Source organism: Apium graveolens, chromosome 5 (assembly GCF_009905375.1).
Source record: "Apium graveolens cultivar Ventura chromosome 5, ASM990537v1, whole genome shotgun sequence".
In the NCBI taxonomy this organism is placed as follows: Eukaryota; Viridiplantae; Streptophyta; class Magnoliopsida; order Apiales; family Apiaceae; genus Apium; species Apium graveolens.
The window spans coordinates 235,564,079-235,582,103 of NC_133651.1; positions in this window are offsets into that span (position 1 = coordinate 235,564,079).

Below are 18,025 nucleotides of genomic sequence, written 5' to 3' on the forward strand. Positions count from 1 at the left end.
AATTAGGGTTTATAATAGTATATTTATAGGCAAAATTTTCAGCTGAAAATTTTCCCATAAAATATTATTATTATTAAACCTCTATTCTTATTAACTAATTAACTAATAATTAAAACACCTTTTAATTATTAATCCTTTTTCTAAACACTTTAGAAATAATTCTCTCACTTGATTTAATTTCCAAAAATTAAATTCTTAATTAATAATATTAAGAACTTTTTTTTAATTAATTTATAATCAATTAAATCTCATTTAATCAATTATTAAATTTGCCAATTAATTATTTATTACATAAATAAATAATTATCAGCCATTATTAATTAATTCATCCACCATTAAATCATTCTCTTTTATGGTGTGACCCTGTAGGTTCAATATTAAGCTGGTAGTAGAAATAAATAATAATAAAACTATTTTATCATTATTTATATAAATTCTCTAATTCATTAAATATGATTAATTAATTAATCATATTTATTCTACATCGTGAGGGATACTTCTCAGCATATCGCGACTATCCGGATAATACGAATTCACTGCTTAGAATACCAAGAACCCATTCAGAGAATAGTTACCGTACAATCAATTCCTTCTACCCTGCAATGTCACGATTAAATACAAGGCATGGAACTTATGTCAAGCCTAACTTATTTAATCATATGCTTTCTCATTCACTATGCTTAGTTCTAATTAATGTAAATTAGAAACTCCTTTCTAATTTCATTCACTCTCGCCAGAGATTCCTGAACTAGCATAAGTTGATCAGCATTAAACATTCTCTTCCTTCACTGGAAGGGGTAGATCCTTTATTGATCATACACTATCTTCGTGTACAAATTCCTATACCTAGTAGAGCCCTTATAATTGTCCCTGGAGACTAAGAACTAAACCAAAGCATAGCTCAGTATACACAAGATGACTATGATGACCTCAAGTCTAAGGATACTTGTACAACTATCACTATGTGAACAACTGCTGACACGTGAGTGAACTCCATCAGTTGTTCAGCTGTGTGAGTCATGTTCAGTGAACTTATTCTATAATAAGCACCTACATACTAGCTATAGTGTCACCACACAAATGTCTATGAGAATAGACAGCTTTCATAATAAAGCAAGCATAGTATGTACCGATCTTTGCGGATTATTAATTACCAGTTAGTAATCCTACGACCAGGAACTATTTAAGTTTAGAGTTATCATCTTTTAGGTCTCATTATTATGATCTCATCACAATCCATAAAAAGCTTTACTCTAAACTGTGGTATATCTTATTTAAACACTTAAAATAGATAAAGCCCGCAATAAAAACAAAACAAGTCTTTTATTAATATCAATGAAATCAAAACAGATTATATAAAAGTTATTCCTAAATCCTCATACATGATTGGACTTAGGACACATCTCTTTCACTGAGGATATCCCGGAGGAGGAGACTGACCTTTCTATCCCCATAGCTGATGACGTTGAGATGACCCAGTGAGATGGCGTAGGCTGGAGGGATGTAGAGATGTACCCTCACCCGACTATTCGCTCTCCTATACCACACCCAGGGATGCAGAACCCTTTGCCCTATACTGATGATGATGATGAGGAGGATGGGATATATGCATAGGTCTACGAGGCTTATGACATATCCTTTAGCGACCCAGACTCACCTCTACCACCCCCGGCGACCATACATGTAGCTGTACACGACTGGATGGTGGCTCAGCTTAACGATGAGATCACTGCGGCATCTGCCCATATTGCGGAGTTATGCCAGGCAGTGACAGCTGAGATAGCCATCCGACTAGGATACCCAGGGGATTTCAGAGCTGCTTACCCAGTCATAGTCCGCAGAAAGATTGATGGGATCGAGCTCCGTACCCGGGTTCAGATGAGGATGACGGCGATTGGAGGATACATCCCGGTAGTTGATGCAGAGCTGATGTTGGCAGGAGCGATGAGGAGGGTGCATGATCTCACGCGCAGTGACAGTGACTGAGGGACTAGTGACTATTTATGGACCTTGAAGAAGGCTGGGTGACTTGTCACCAATTTTGATAGGATAGCTAGTAGTAGATAGCGTTCCTAGCCCTTCAGGGTATACGGCTTATCTATTTGCATTTCAGATTTTCAGGACAAGCAATGATGTATTATAATCAGGCATGTATGAACTCGGCTAGTTGTTTTGTCCCCCAGATATAAGTGGGAGACTCTATGGTATATATATCTAGCAGTTATTTAGAAACGGATTTCCATATTATTGCACCTAATAAAAACATGCTAGATAATAGATGACATGCTTACATATGAATAAATTAATCCAATTGTAAAATATTACAACTACATTGAAAAATTTTCCTTATCAGAACAATGCCACCCCGTAGAAGAGGAACCAGGGCACAACCCACAGAATATGTTAACCAACAACGGAATGAACCTGACCCTGTAGTGAATGAAGAAAGTGAAGAGGACCTAGACTATAATGAATATGATGAGGAAGGATATGTAGAAGAAGAGGCTGAGGATATCCATCAGGGAGGGAACCCCATGAATGAATTTATGGAACTGTTAAGAGCAAATCTGAACCAACAGCCTATTCTACCATAACCACATGCTGCCCAACAGACTGTAGCCACTGCCTTTAGGGCCTTCAAATCTCTCAAACCCTCAGAGTTTCTAGGATCTGTCGACCCCGTTGAGGCACGGGCCTGGCTCAAAGAGATAGAAAAGTCCTTCGAGATACTAGGTTTAGAGGAACGACACAAGACCATTTTCGCTTCTTACAAGCTGAAAGGAGAAGTTAATCACTAGTGGGAGTCTAAACGAAACCTAGAGACTGGTGCTGTGATTCCATGGGATAGGTTTACCCGATTGTTCTTAGACAAGTATTTCCCTAGGTTTATGGAAACCCAGATGGAGATTAAGGTTTCTGGAGTTGAAACAAGATAGGATGACTGTGGCAGAGTATGAGGCCATGTTTACTGAGCTATCACGATTTGTACCTGAATTTGTGAATACCGAAGAGAAGAAAGCGCGAATATTTCAGCTTGGTCTGAAACAGTGGATCCAAAACCGAGTGGCGGTGTTAGAACTGACAGATTATGCCACCTTAGTGCAGAAAGCCTCGATTGTTGAAGCTGGCAGTGAGCAGAGTGTGAAGGAAAAAGAAAATAGGAAGAGAAAGATAGGAAACCAAGGCGGAGGAGGAGGAGTAGGAACCGGGAATAGGAGCCTTCCAAGCAGGTACGTCAGGGGAGTGGTGTCCCAACCTGCGCGAGGCCTCGGATTCAGAAAGGCCCTAAGTGAGAGTGTTGACCAGGGCAGCGGACAATCTAAGGCAACATTTCATAGCCAACCACGTGCCCCAATACCAGAATGTCAGACATGTGGAAAAATACACTTTGGGGTGTGCACCCAAGCAAGAGCCCCTCTAAAATGTTACAGGTGCGACCAACCCGGACACCTTGCCAACAACTGTCCCCAATACAGCAAGACATGTTTCCAATGTGGGAAAGTAGGGCATATAAGGAAGGATTTCCCGACATTGAAGCCCCCAGCCTCAGGGATGAGCAGAGCTGCATCCAACCGACCCCCAGCTGCTAGGACCTTCAACATGACCGTTCAGGATGCCGTCCGAAACACTGACGTGATAGAAGGTACTCTTCTGTTCAATTCCGAACATGCAAATGTCCTATTTGACTCTGGAGCAACCAAGTCGTTTATATCTCAAGATTTTTCTAAAAAGTTAAAACTTAACGCCATACCCTTACGTGAGATATTACAAGTGGAAATAGTAAACAAAGAAATAATTCCTGTGAATCAAGTACACCCTAAGTGCAAGTTGAAATTAGAAGGGAAGGTCTTCGAGGTTGACCTAATCCCATTTGCGTTAGGATAATTTGATGTAATCTCAGGAATGGATTGGTTATCCAGTAATGGAGGACAAATAGATTGTGAACAGAAGAGGGTAAAGATAAGAGTGCAAAATGGAAAAGAAGTAGTGTTTAGAGGTCAATGACAGAACCAGAAATTTCTGACCATGCTACAGGAAAAAAGATTATTAAGGAAAGGTAACGAGGCCTATTTGGCTTATGTGGTAGTTACCAAGAAGGGAGTCCCTAATATACAGGACATACCCGTAGTGAACGAATTCGGGGATGTATTTCCAGAGAACTTACCAGGGTTGCCACCTGACAGGAAAATAGAATTCGCTATAGAATTAGCACCAGGAGCGGCACCAGTATCCAAGGCCCCAAATAGGCTAGCCCCAGTTGAGATGAAGGAACTAGCTTCTCAACTGCAAGAATTATTAGATAATGGAATGATAAGACCCAGTGTGTCGCCATGGGGAGCGCCATTAATGTTCGTAAATAAAAAGGACGGCAGTATGAGGTTATGCATAGACTATCGAGAGCTGAATAAGCTGACTATTAAGAATAGGTACCCTCTCCCTAGGATTGATGACCTATTCGATCAACTCAAGGGAGCTATGCATTTTTCCAAAATAGATTTGAGGACAGGATATCACCAGCTGAAAATCAAACCGGAGGATATACCGAAGACTGCTTTTCGCACTAGGTATGGACACTATGAGTTCTTAGTCATGTAGTTTGGGCTAACCAATGCACCCGCAGCCTTTATGGATTTGATGAACAGAGTGTTCAAAAAGTACCTAGATATATGTGTGATAGTTTTTATAGATGATATTCTAATCTACTCAAAGTTAGAGCAAGAACATGCAGAACAATTGAGGATAGTCTTAGAAATCTTGAGGAACGAGAAATTATATGCCAAGTTCTCAAAGTGCGAGTTTTGGTTAAGAGAAGTTCAGTTCTTAGGACATGTGGTGAGTAGCAAAGGAGTTTTAGTTGACCTCGCCAAGATAGAGGCCGTATCCAACTGGGAAAGACCAACTACCCCAACAGAGGTTAGGAGTTTTGTGGGTTTAGCAGGATATTACCGAAGATTCATGCAAGACTTTGCTAAGATAGCTGGTCCACTGACTAGACTTACCCGGAAGACAAAAAAGTTTGTATGGACAGAGAAATGTGAGGAAAGTTTTCAAGAACTGAAAAGGAGACTGGTGTTAGCACCAGTGCTCGCTCTTCCCGATGGAAAGGGGGAGTTTGTGATATATAGCGACACATCGCTTAAGGGATTAGGATGTGTGCTTATGCAGCACGGCAAAGTTATAGCGTATGCCTCCCGACAATTGAAGGAGTATGAGAGCAGATACCCGACGCATGATCTAGAATTAGCAGCCATAGTGTTTGCCCTGAAAATTTGGAGACACTACCTATACGGTAAGAAATGCGAGATCTACACAGACCATAAAAGCCTCAAATATATTTTCACTCAAAAGGAACTGAACATGAGACAGAGGAGATGGTTAGAGTTGATTAAGGACTACGACTGTGAAATTTTGTATCACTCGGGTAAAGCCAATGTGGTGACATCAGAGGATTTAATTAAAGAATTTGAGAAAATGGAAATCGACGTGAGAATGACCGGTAAAGGAACGGAAGGATTATTTGAGATTAAGCTAGTGCCGGAACTGACTGAAAAGATACCAAATGTGCAAGAGTTAAAGGACGAGCTGCTGCATGAGGGGCATAGCTCCAGATATTCAATCCACCCAGGAAGTACGAAGATGTACCGTGACCTTAATGAATATTACTGGTGGCCTAACATGAAGAGAGAAGTAGCGGAGTGGGTCAGCAAGTACTTGACATGCCAGAGAGTGAAGGCTGAACATCAGCGACCTAGTGGACTATTACGGCCCCTGGAAATTACGGAATGGAAATGGGAGCATATAGCCATGGATTTTGTGACAGGCCTACCAAGGACAAAGACCAATCACGACGCCATATGGGTTATCATAGATAGATTGACCAAGTTCGCACACTTCCTACCAATCAACGAAAGGTACACCGTAGACAAGTTGGTGGATATTTACTTGAAAGAAATTGTAGTGAGACACGTCGTTCCTGTAGCCATAGTGTCAGATAGAGACCCAAGGTTTAATTCCCGATTTTGGAGAAGATTCCAAGAAGGCATAGGCACCAGACTAAACATGAGTACCGGTTACCACCCCTAGACTGATGGACAAAGCGAAAGGACAATTCAGACCCTAAAAGATATGCTGCGAGTATGTGCCATTGATTTTAAAGGAAATTGGAATGATCACTTACCCCTTATCGAATTTGCTTACAACAATAGCTATCACGCTACCATAGGAATGCCTCCGCATGAAGCTCTTTATGGAAGGAGATGTCGCTCTCCCCTATGTTGGGATGAAGTTGGAGAACACAAGATAATAGGATCAGAGTTGGTCCAACAGACCAGGGAAATGGTGGGACTCATCCGGAAAATACTGGTAGCAGCTCAGGACAGACAAAAGAAGTACGCCGACAAGACCAGGAAGGATAGGGAATATGAGGTAGGAGATTCAGTGCTATTGAAGGTATCTCCGTGGAAAGGGGTGATCAGATTTGGGAGGAAAGGGAAGTTGAGTCCCAGATTCATAGGACCCTTTGAAATTTTGAGGAGAATATGACCTCTAGCATACGAGCTCGCCTTGCCCCCTAATCTGCAACAAGTCCACAACGTGTTCCACGTGTCCATGTTAAGGAACTACCATGCAGATGTACGACACGTAATAGAATGCGAGCAGGTAGATTTACAACCAAACCTGACCTACATCGAGCAGCCAGTAAGTATAATGGACCAAAAAGAACAAGTGCTGAGGAACAAGACTGTGAAGCTGGTTAGAATCTTATGAAGGAATCAAAATGTCGAAGAGTCAACTTGGGAACTTAAAGACGCAATGAGGAATAGATACCCCCACTTATTTTCTAATTGATTCCGGGACGGAATCCTTGTTAGAGGGGAAGACTGTAATAACTCGAATTTTTGAGACCTTGTAAAACGTTTAATGAATAGTAACCCTGACAAACGGGAAAACTTTTGAGCCCACACTATGTAGTGCATGAGAAAATGAGTTTCGGAGTTGATTTTATGATTATGCGTACCAAATGAGTGTATGTAAATGCTATTAGTTTTCGAAGAAAATGAACTTTAAAAAACGACCATATTTACGAATCATCGAGGGTTACGGGAATCATAATATAATTACGAATATAAAACCCTACGGATTTATACCCAAGTAGGATAATTCAAAACATAAGGAATAAATATGAAAGGAATTACGTCGCGAACCATTTACGAGGAAGTATTACGAAAACGTTTAAGTGACCGAGCGAACGCGTAAATGATTAAATAAACGTAACACACTAACTAACCATGGTAAGAAAGTAACCATGCTTATTTTATAAAATAGTGAGCTAAAGATAGGATGATCAACCAAGGCTAATGGAATAGTAAGCTAAGGAAGCTAAGCAGGTGGCTTAGCTTGTAATCTACCACAAGCTAGTTAGATTTTTCCATGGATTTGGCAACAAGAATAAACCTAGGATTCTAAACTAGGAGAATATCAAATCAATATAAGATATCACCAACATCATTTCCTAGAAGCAACCAAGGAAGCAAGCATAAAAACACTCCCTCTCTCTCTCTTTAAGCCCCATTCGGCCTTTTTCATCAAACCAAGGAAATCAAAATCAAATCTTCAAGTTCTAGCCATGGATAAATCCTCCCATTAATTCTCAAGCTTCCTAACAACCAAAATAAGGTAAGATAAATCTTTGATGCCTTTTTATTAAGGTTTGATGGGTGAAATAAAATCAAGAAAGTTGCTAATGAATAGTATGAATAGTAACTCTTCTTTGGTTTCTTGATTTCAATGGTGGTTTTAGGTTCCAAAAACCATACCAAACACTCCCAAGACTTCAGCATCATCAATAACACATATCAAGATTTTAAGAAAGGTAAAAATCTTTGACCCAACTTTATTTAAGATTCAATTTCAAGATCTTTTTAATATGTTGTTGTAAACCTAGTTTTAGTGGTGATATTGTTGAGATCTTAATGTTTAGTTAAGTAGATTTAAGGATGATTGTTGTTGCCTCAAGAACATGATGTTCTTGAGAGGAGTTAGTGTGTTGATCATGATATGATGATTGTTGGTGGTAGTATAAAGATTGAAGGCGTAAACGAAACTCCAATCGTAAACGTAATCTCGTAAAAACGAACAAAACCGTAACTTTAAGTTTCTGCAGAAAGTTCCGAAGATGTAAACTGTATTTTCTTGCAAATTAACCCTTGTTTATGATATATAATGTTATAAGGATCGTTTAGGTGCTTGAATCTCTTGATTCCGACTTACGGATCAAAAGTTATGGTCCTTTTACTAAAAGTGATTTACGCGACAAAAACTGCTACGAATTATAAACTTTGAAAATATAAAGGATCGACTTAAGTAGGTTTATAAATCATGAAATTTTTAAAGAGAGTAGAATATTGAGTTTTCTAACTGCCATAAAAATTTCAAGTGAGAATAATGATTTTTCAAATTTATAAAAATATCGGAGCTGAGACCGCGCAATTAGAAACCGTAGAATCCATAAGCGGAGCCGACGACAAAAATGAAAATGAACTTAAGTTACTTAGAAAAAGGAAGTGACCATAATGTGCATAAGGAATTAAAGAAATAATAAGGATAAAATAAGTTGAGAGGGTGCGTAATAAGTAGTACATGAGTGCGAGTCACCATAAATTAGAACGGGACCTAACGAAATGAATTGTGTTAATGGTTATAGATTTCCGAGCGGAACCTAGAGCATCCTCCACCTCGAGATACCCAGGAAAGTTTATGAACCCAACTCTTGTGTTGTGAAAGGATTGTTTTATTATCATTGCATAAATACCATGCTTGCCATGATACATAGTAATTGAACTTTTCGCAAAATGTAGCGATATTGTACGATAAGTATATATCGTAAAATATTTAATTCCGTTTTAAGCGTGACGTATGATTATAGGACCGAGAGTTGGTGGGGATTTTAAGATGAAAATCCGGGAATCATTCCAGTGATATTATGGGACGATTACAAGTCCATAATAGTACATTTTAAAGGGACTCAACGTCCACTTACGAAACATTAAAATTCCTTGAACTTTGGTTAAAACGATTTCCCAACGATCATATTCCCTCAACTATATTTTATTGTTCGAATAATAAATATTTTATACCTATTCCTTTATTATGGGAGAAGTATACTCCAACGATTATTTATTTCAAACTCTATTAAATATTAAAGATTATTAATTGCGTAGACATAAACTAGTTGAGGAATATTATTTTAAATATTCTTTTAAAGAGTAAACTCATTCGAGGTTTAATTATTTATCAATTATCATTTAATTAATTATTATTTATTAAAGGGTTTATTTATGATTTAAAATCATAGAACCTGATTTAAAATACTTTCTGATTTTTGGAAAATCATTCGAATAATTTCAGGTCGTCGGATAATATTATCTCGACTTATTTTTTATATTTTGAATATAGTTTCAAAGAGAAACTCCCCCTTATTTAATTATTTGTTGACAACGGTCAACTCACATCCTTAGTACTTCCTCCGAAAACTTTCAGAAGTACTTACATATATATGAAGTAAGGCTATGCCTATCAACAAGCAAAACGCTTGGGGGAACTTCGATCTGGTTCGAGTTCTCGGGATATGATAGGATCTCCTAAAGGACAAGGGAAGGATAGGATCCAAGTACTTCGTGTATTGGATAGACTACTGGTACCATAGGTGACGGTACAACATGTACCTAAGGACCTGTGAAGTGTGTGTATACCCGAAATGAGGACACATAGCCCGTATGCGGCAAGGGTGATAACCGGGATATGAAGGTGTCATTCTTCTACTAGTAGAAAAGGTTACTTTATCGTAGTACGACTGATCATCGTATGCGGTGGCTCCAACGAATGTCATATTCTTCCAATTGAAATTGTGATGCAATACCGTAATCCAAGCCTAGGTGCTGGGTTTACTATTAAGGTATTCACAGGTTAATAAATCCACTAAATGATTATTTTCATAAAAGGTGTGTATCACCAAGGGAAACTATTTTCGAATAAAATGTAATTATCATATATGATGTTTTACGTAAGTTTATCATACAATCTTTTTCATACTGTACATTATTATGCTGGGCATTATAGCTCACTCTTGCTTTCTTTTAAATGACACAACACAATAGTGATTCAAGATGCCTACCATGAGAACCACAGCCAGGAAACGGGTGGGAAATGGCTAGTTGTTCCGTAGATTGTTTGGTGCTGTAACGCAGGTAGTCCGAATAAGCTGGATTGGTTTTCAGTTGTTTGTAGTTCGGCTTATTTATAAGTATGACTTTTGTAAGGTAATAAATAAGAAACGTATATTTGGCCGACGAACTAGCCTTATTTAAAGGTTATTCCCCGGTAAGACTTAATTACTTTTGGGTTATAATAATTATCACTTTGCGGTTTAATCTACTCTAGTAATGAATGGTTCATTTCCAAGACAATAACCTGTAAGTGTGTGTGTGTGTGTGATAAGTGTGGGGTCGTAAAGTGTGAGTATTTATATATTGTGGTGTGAGGTATGTGGTTTATAGTGGTTTAGATGGTGTGGGCTCCGAGATTCCCGTCCCCGTATTTTGGGGCGCCACAGAACAGGAACTGATGGAACCTCGGATGTCTAAAGAAACCTCTTGGAGAGGGTCTGATACTGGTATAACTGGTGCCATGGAAGGCCCCACTCCATCTGCCCTCACTATCCGTTGTGCCCTTGGTAACTCTCCATCTTCTAGTGCTGCCCTCACGGCCATCCTAGCTCTGGTAATCGCCCTGACTACAGTCATCAATTCCTCAGCGGTCCTCGTACGCAGCACTTGTACGAAGGTGCACGCATAAAGTCTTCATTCTCATCAGGATACTCCACGAGATCCTCCTCAGCAATAATCCCTTCTGGGAGAACATCCTCAACCGCTACATTCTCCATATGAATCTCATCCGGTCCCTTGTTAGGGTACTCCATCGGATCCGCTATCTGATCTCCAATATTTAATAAAACATCATCATGTTGTTGCTCCTAAATCTCAGGGTTCGGTATCCCGCTACCCTATATGAGTTGTTACTATAATAATATTTATAAGGGTTCCCGTAAGGATTTTAACTGTCAGTACTATATTAGGTAGTCCAACTATGAACTTGGCATGAGTTTTTATTATCTTAGTGAACTTATTATTTTAACGACGCATCATCTCCGAGGTTTATAACTCTTAGCTCTGATACCATTTCTGTAACACCCCCAAATTCGAGGTAGGGGATCCGAGTTGTCATGAGTTCCATTTCCATTAATAACACTTAATCTTAATAAATAACCAACTACTGCATATTGTGACCCCATAATACACACACACATACACCATAAGTTATAGTCTCAGAGATGAATACCAGAAATAATACAAGTCATATTATCTACCATTATAAGTTATTACACCTCAAAAGGGTCTCTGAATAAATTTACATGTTCTTTGCCATTATAACAATTCATAGAAATACGTAAGTCTGGTACATCAAAGTTGAAAGCCTGGCCTATTGGTAGCCCCTACTTCAGCCATAGCGGCATCAACGCCTACAGGAAGCTGCGAAACATTCCCAATCTGCTTGTGAATTGGGAGCTTCGTCATGTTCATCTTGCCTACCAGTTGTTGTGTGATTAAGAAATGAAGCAAGGGTGAGCAAAACAGCTCACCAAAATAACATGTATATTATGATTAAAAATATATAAGCATTCTCATAGTATTTATGAAAGTCTTGGTCAAGCAAAAATGTTATTTTAACGCGACGAAGTCGCAAAATACTCAATATATATATGTACTTTCAAAATATATATATATATAGTTTGTTCGCTAGAGAAAAGTATCTTTATTGATAATTTTCTGAAAATCTTGTATGCATAAGATAATCATTTACTAGATATAAGTTTAAAAAAGTTGAAGTTACAAAATACTCCAATATACTTACATCTTTTCCGAAAACTACTTGAACTACCACTATTCAAAGTATACTTAGTTTCAAAAGTTAATCACATAGATGAAGCTACAAGATAAAGCTTGTATAGAATCAATCTTTGAAATATCATTTAAAAAGAAATGAAGTTATGAGATACTTCATTAAGTCCCGATACACACACACACAGAGATATATATTGGAATGATCAAATACAAACTAAATTTAAAATAGAAACTCATAACCAATCTCAACCATTAGATCAACCTAATCTAATGCCCCCCTAAAAGCACCCCACCCAACTAGTTTGCACTCATCCACACCCAATTCCAGCTTTCCCCTCCGTTTTTAATTTGATTTTTCCTGTTAAAACATAAGTTTTATTAAATCCGATTTCACTGTATTTTTCTACATCTCTCAATGATTGATTTGCATACCATATGTGTTATATTTCGAAGTAATTTAAAAAAAAATTGGTTTTTAGTTTTAAAATTGGGTTGTATTAGAGTAGCTATATATATATATCATACACTCTTTGAAAACCTCTGTTATGAAAAGTATAAATAGAGTTGTAATACCCAATGATTTTGGAAGGAAGAAAGCTTTGGCATAAACCCGATACCTTGCTGATTAGGCAAAGATATCAATCAAGTCACTTTCTCTACTAGTAGATTGATGAATTCCTCACTAATTATCACCTTGGCCGCATTAGGACCTTGTGCTGGACCGTCACCTGGCCACTGACAGGTTGATGGACTGTCACCCCGCCTCTTATACTTTGATAGATCTTACCCCGGTCTGTCGCCAATGCCGACAAATTTAGATGGACTTACTTCCCGAATGTTGGGCAAGTAATCAAAAATCTCTTTTATCAAATCAGCAACTTTGTTGTGAATAAAAAAATACATCACAGAGCCGGATCCCTCATATTTTTGAGCGAGTATTTAAATCCCCTTTGAAAGGAATATCTTAAATTTGAAAACAAGTTTTGGGATCCGCTCTAACTTTTAATAATCATTTTGAATATTCGATTTTTTTTAAAATGTTTGAGGTAAAGACGATTTAATAAAATAAATCAATTCCAAAATATAGGAACAATATCTGAATATTAATATTTAAATAATATTCCAATAAAGAATAGTTTTTATAAAAACAAATGAAGTAAAAGTTTTGAGACTAATAATTAAAACTAATAATAAATAACAAAAGATATACTTATACGAAAGTAAGATCTTTATTTGAATAATCGAAAATAATGTTTGATTATTATTCAAAACTATCGAATATTCCTTATTCGATTAATATTTATAGAAAACTATATATATAATATACTCGGGAACATCCCTTCCCAGTTTAGAAAATCGTTCAACTTTGGGTCCCCTATACTAAGGGTATTGATAAGTGGCATTTTATACCACTTAGAGCATCTTATAATGGCTTAAATTGATGTCTTGAAATCGAGTATTTTGTGTATTTGATGCATTTTTCTAGTATTTTTGCATTTCAGGTTATAATTTGCTTATATAGGGAGAATTCATCAAAATAAGCCTAGGGTAGTGCTTGGGATCAATTGCGGAGAGTTGTGCGAAGAAATCAGCAAAATCCGAAGAAAAATATTATTTTTCCAGAAAGGTTGCAGGCGCCCGCCTGGAAGGAGCAGGCGACCGCCTGCCAGGAGGCGCCCGCGTGGAGATTGGAGGCGGCCACCTGGGTGCGGGAATTTTAATTCTGGATTTTCTAATTCGAGTTCTATTAGGCTTCTGACAGCGCTATTTTTTGTGGACTCTTATATAAACTTATTTGGGAAACGTTTTCACAACAAGCAAGGAACAAGTAACAAGGAGAGAAGATTAAGAAGACCATTTTAGCACGCAACAACAAAGAAGAGGAAGCATACGTTTATCTTGTGATTCTTTTAATTCGTTGTAACAGTGGATGCTAGTTTTCTTTACTCTTTGAACCTTAATACTCTTGTGACGTACTCTGTTTTTATTATGTATTTTATTTAGTTTATATCGTTGTGTTAATATCATGTTTTCATATGAACCCATGGTGACGATGAGTTCTATCATGGGCTAATCGTGATCATGGGGTCATAGCGGATTTACTATGGATTTCTTTAGTTAATTGTTTAATATCTTGATATGTGGTGATTGTATGATATCTAGCATAGGTTATATTTATTCTTCTTATGTGCATCGCGAACATATAAGATAGTTTGTTAATCTCTTGTGAAGCGACAGTGAATCTTGAGATTTTTAGAACTTGTCATGCTAGCATAGGTTCATGTATTGTATGCATGATTAGTGGGTAACTCTAACCATTTTACTTGTCCTGTGTAATCATAATGAATAACTTGCACTTAAATCGTTATGTTGTCGAATTCTGTATACATATAGGGTCTCAACATAATTGATGCCTATTCAACTTCTATCTTAATTGTGGATGCTTGGTAGAATGGTATTCGTACAACGAAAGTTGGCGTTTATCTGTTTAATGTTGTTCGATTAATATCATCACCATTACATGCTAAGGGTAATAACAATAACTATTGAATGAAGCACTAATGAAGTTATGATCTCATGTGTGTTTAATATTGATAATTTAAGTATTTAATTCTCGTAGTTAATATTAGTTAATCAACCTCAATTGTTATTGTCTTGACATTGAAGAGTAATCATACATTGGTGAGTAAGTATTAATTAGATATAATTAATCAGAGTCTCTGTGGGAACGAACTATACTTGCGTGATTTAATTAGTGCATGCTTTGTGCCCTAACAAGTTTTTGGCGCCGCTGCCGGGGAACGCCACGAGTTATCATAAGTGATGAAGGGTCGCATTTCTGCAATTGTAAGTTCACTTCTATGATGCAACGCTACAACGTAAATTATCACATCGCTACTGCCTATCATCCGCAAACTAATGATCAAGCTGAAGTGTCTAATAGAGAGATCAAGCGCATTCTAGAGAAAGTCATTTGTCCGTCAAGAAAAGACTGGTCTTTGAAGCTCGATGAAGCTGTTTGGGCTTATAGAACAACATACAAGACTCCACATGGGATGTCCCCGTTTCAACTGGTATATGGTAATGGATGTCATTTACCTGCGGAGCTTGAGCATAAGGCTTACTGGGCATTGAAGAAGTTAAACCTTGATCTAGATGCAGCTGGGAAGAAGCGAATGCTTCAGTTAAATAAACTTGATGAATTTCGACTTCAAGCGTACGAAAACAACAAAATATACAAGAAAAAAGTAAAAAAGTGGCACGACAGGAAGCTATCTCCTAAGTCATTGTGCCGGGCCAACAAGTTCTTCTATTCAACTCCCGTCTCCGACTTTTTCCTGGAAAGTTGAAATCAATGTGGTCTGGACCATTTATCGTCAAAACTGCGTTTCCACATGGAGCGGTTGAGATTTTTGAGAACAATCCGGGCCAAGCATTCAAAGTAAATGGTCAAAGATTGAAGCACTATTATGGGGATACGGCAAACCGGGAAGTGGTTAGTGCCGTTTTATTATCAACTTGATCGCAGTACTCTATGTCAAGCTAATGACGTAAAAGAAGCGCTTCTTGGGAGGCAACCCAAGATATGAGACCATAGGAACCCTTAGAATTTAGTACTCTATCCAAAAAACCCAAAAAAATCAGAAAAATGAGGGCAGAAAAAATATTTTCCAGTGACCTTGCAGGCGCTCGCCTGCTACGACCAGGCGGACGCGTGCTAGCAGGCGCCCGCATGCTGGTACCAGGCGACCGCCTGCGGACCTGGACCGAGAAAAAACAGTTTCAGCCTATAAAAAAATAGAAAAATCAAAAATCAAAAATACAAACCACAACCCCCATTAACCCACGATTTCCTTCTGAAAATCAACCACAAACCCCACTCCTAATTTAATTATAACCTTAATCCTACCCTATATATATACACACAACCTCTCTATATACCTCCCATATACTTTCATCTTACAAACTCTTTCCTACTCACAAAACACAACTCTCAAACCCTTATTCTCAGTTTCAATGGCCCCAAAGAGATCTCGAACTGTAGTGAGCAGCAACATCATTCCAACTGCTGATTCTTCAAGAAGTACTGCTGTGAGGCCCCATTTGGTGGATAGGGCTGCTGAGGAGGAGTATGCTAAGCTTCTGACTAAGCCGATTCTGAAGGAGAGGGGGTTCTTGCCATCGGGGAGGGATGGTGAGTTGTTGCCGATGATTGCAGAGAAGGGTTGGATTACTTTGTGCGAGTCACCTGAGGCTGTACCGATGAGTGTTGTTCGCGAGTTCTATGCGAATGCCAAGACCGACAAGAATGGGTATTCTGTTGTTTGTGGGCTTACTGTTGATTATCAGCCTGAGGCGATTCGCCCGGTTATTGGGCAGCGATAACGGAAACCCCAGGAGGAGAATTGGAATGAAAAGGCCCCTGAGGATTTTGACTCAGACTTGATTATTGCTACTCTTTGTCAGCCGGGCACGATGTGGAAGTTTAAGAGGGGATCCAACGATTATTGTTCTTTCCTTGCTGTCGCCATGAACAGGTATGCTCGTGCATGGAATGCATTTATTTGTGCTAATATTCTTCCTTCTTCGCATGCACATGAGGTTACAGTTGAGAGAGCCAGGTTGTTATGGGGGATTCTGAATGAGGAATATTATGTGGACCTTGGTGAGTTTATCTACCAAGGGATGTTGAAGTTTTTGAGCAGGAAGTCGTAGTACAATATCCCGTATGCCTCTATTGTCACAAAGCTGTGCAAGGCTGTTGGTGTCCACTGGCATTCTTATGAGCAGCTGCAGATGTCGGCCGTTCCTATTGATTCATCGACGCTGAATGCGATGCAGGAGTGGACGGGTGGAGAGCCCGAGTTATATGGTTTGGGATATCACCTTCCGGGAGGACGTCCAGCAGCTGGTGCTACCATGGCTAGGCCCAGTCAGGCACAGGGGGAGGCAGGTTCTTGCAGAGGCCAGGGAGGAGATGGTTCGGGATTGACTGATGTCTAGTACAGGAGGCTTTCCGGGAGGATGGCTGCGATGTATGAGTCGCAGAATAGGTTTGCGCAGGAGCTCACCCTAGCGCTTGGGACTGCATTTAGAGGCCTTGGAGCTGACATCCAGTGGCCCATTTTTTGTGAGAATTCTGCTTATCCACCTCCTGACACTCCACCCTCTGAGGGTGATGATGATTATGATTCTTTTGAGTAGGTATACCCTGTGTTCCTTTCTATTGCCTTCACTGGGGACAGTGAAGATTTTAAGTTTGGGGGTGGTAGTTAAGGAGCATATTTGTGTGTGTGTCGTGTAGTTTTATTTTCATGATAGTTTAGTTCATATAGTTGCATATTTTGCCATATAGTTTTTTTATATAGTTTTTTTTATATAGCTTTATTTATCATGTCATATAGCTCATGCATATACCATGATCCCTTTTGTTTTGCTTTATCGATTGATATGTGATATTGATGTGAGTGTAGTGATAGCGTTAAAGTGATGTTGAATCATGATAGGTTGGCATGCATGCTAGAAATACTTGTAATTTCACTAAGTCTTAGAGTATGCTTAAGGACTAGATTGTTGTCATGATTTGATGGTTTTTGAGGTTAATCTATTGCTTATGTTTAGAATGTATGATAGGCTCTTAATGATAAAAGGCATGAAAAGATAAAATTGGTAAAAATTGGAATTCATTGCTAGTTGTGGCTAGGCATCAAATGGCTAGTAGCCGGCTCGTATTGTATGCGAGTAGTCTAGGGTTGAGCAAGATGGAGCGAAACGCACTTGCACAGAAATTTTAAAAAATATAAAAGAAAAAAATAGAAAAAAGAAAAAAAAGAAAAAAAAGAGGAAAAAAAATATGGTTTAATGCATAATTGATCACGAGTGAGCTCTTTGGTATTCGAGTTATTAAGTTCTTAGGGGACTTTGTGCCTAGTGACCTAAGGCTTTTATAGTCTGGGATCCGCTAACCTAACACTCGCTAAATGGATGCCATTGCATAAGTCTTTTGTGGACCTCACTCATTGCACGATCAAATAAGCATTTGTAATGTGTTGAATAAAAGCATG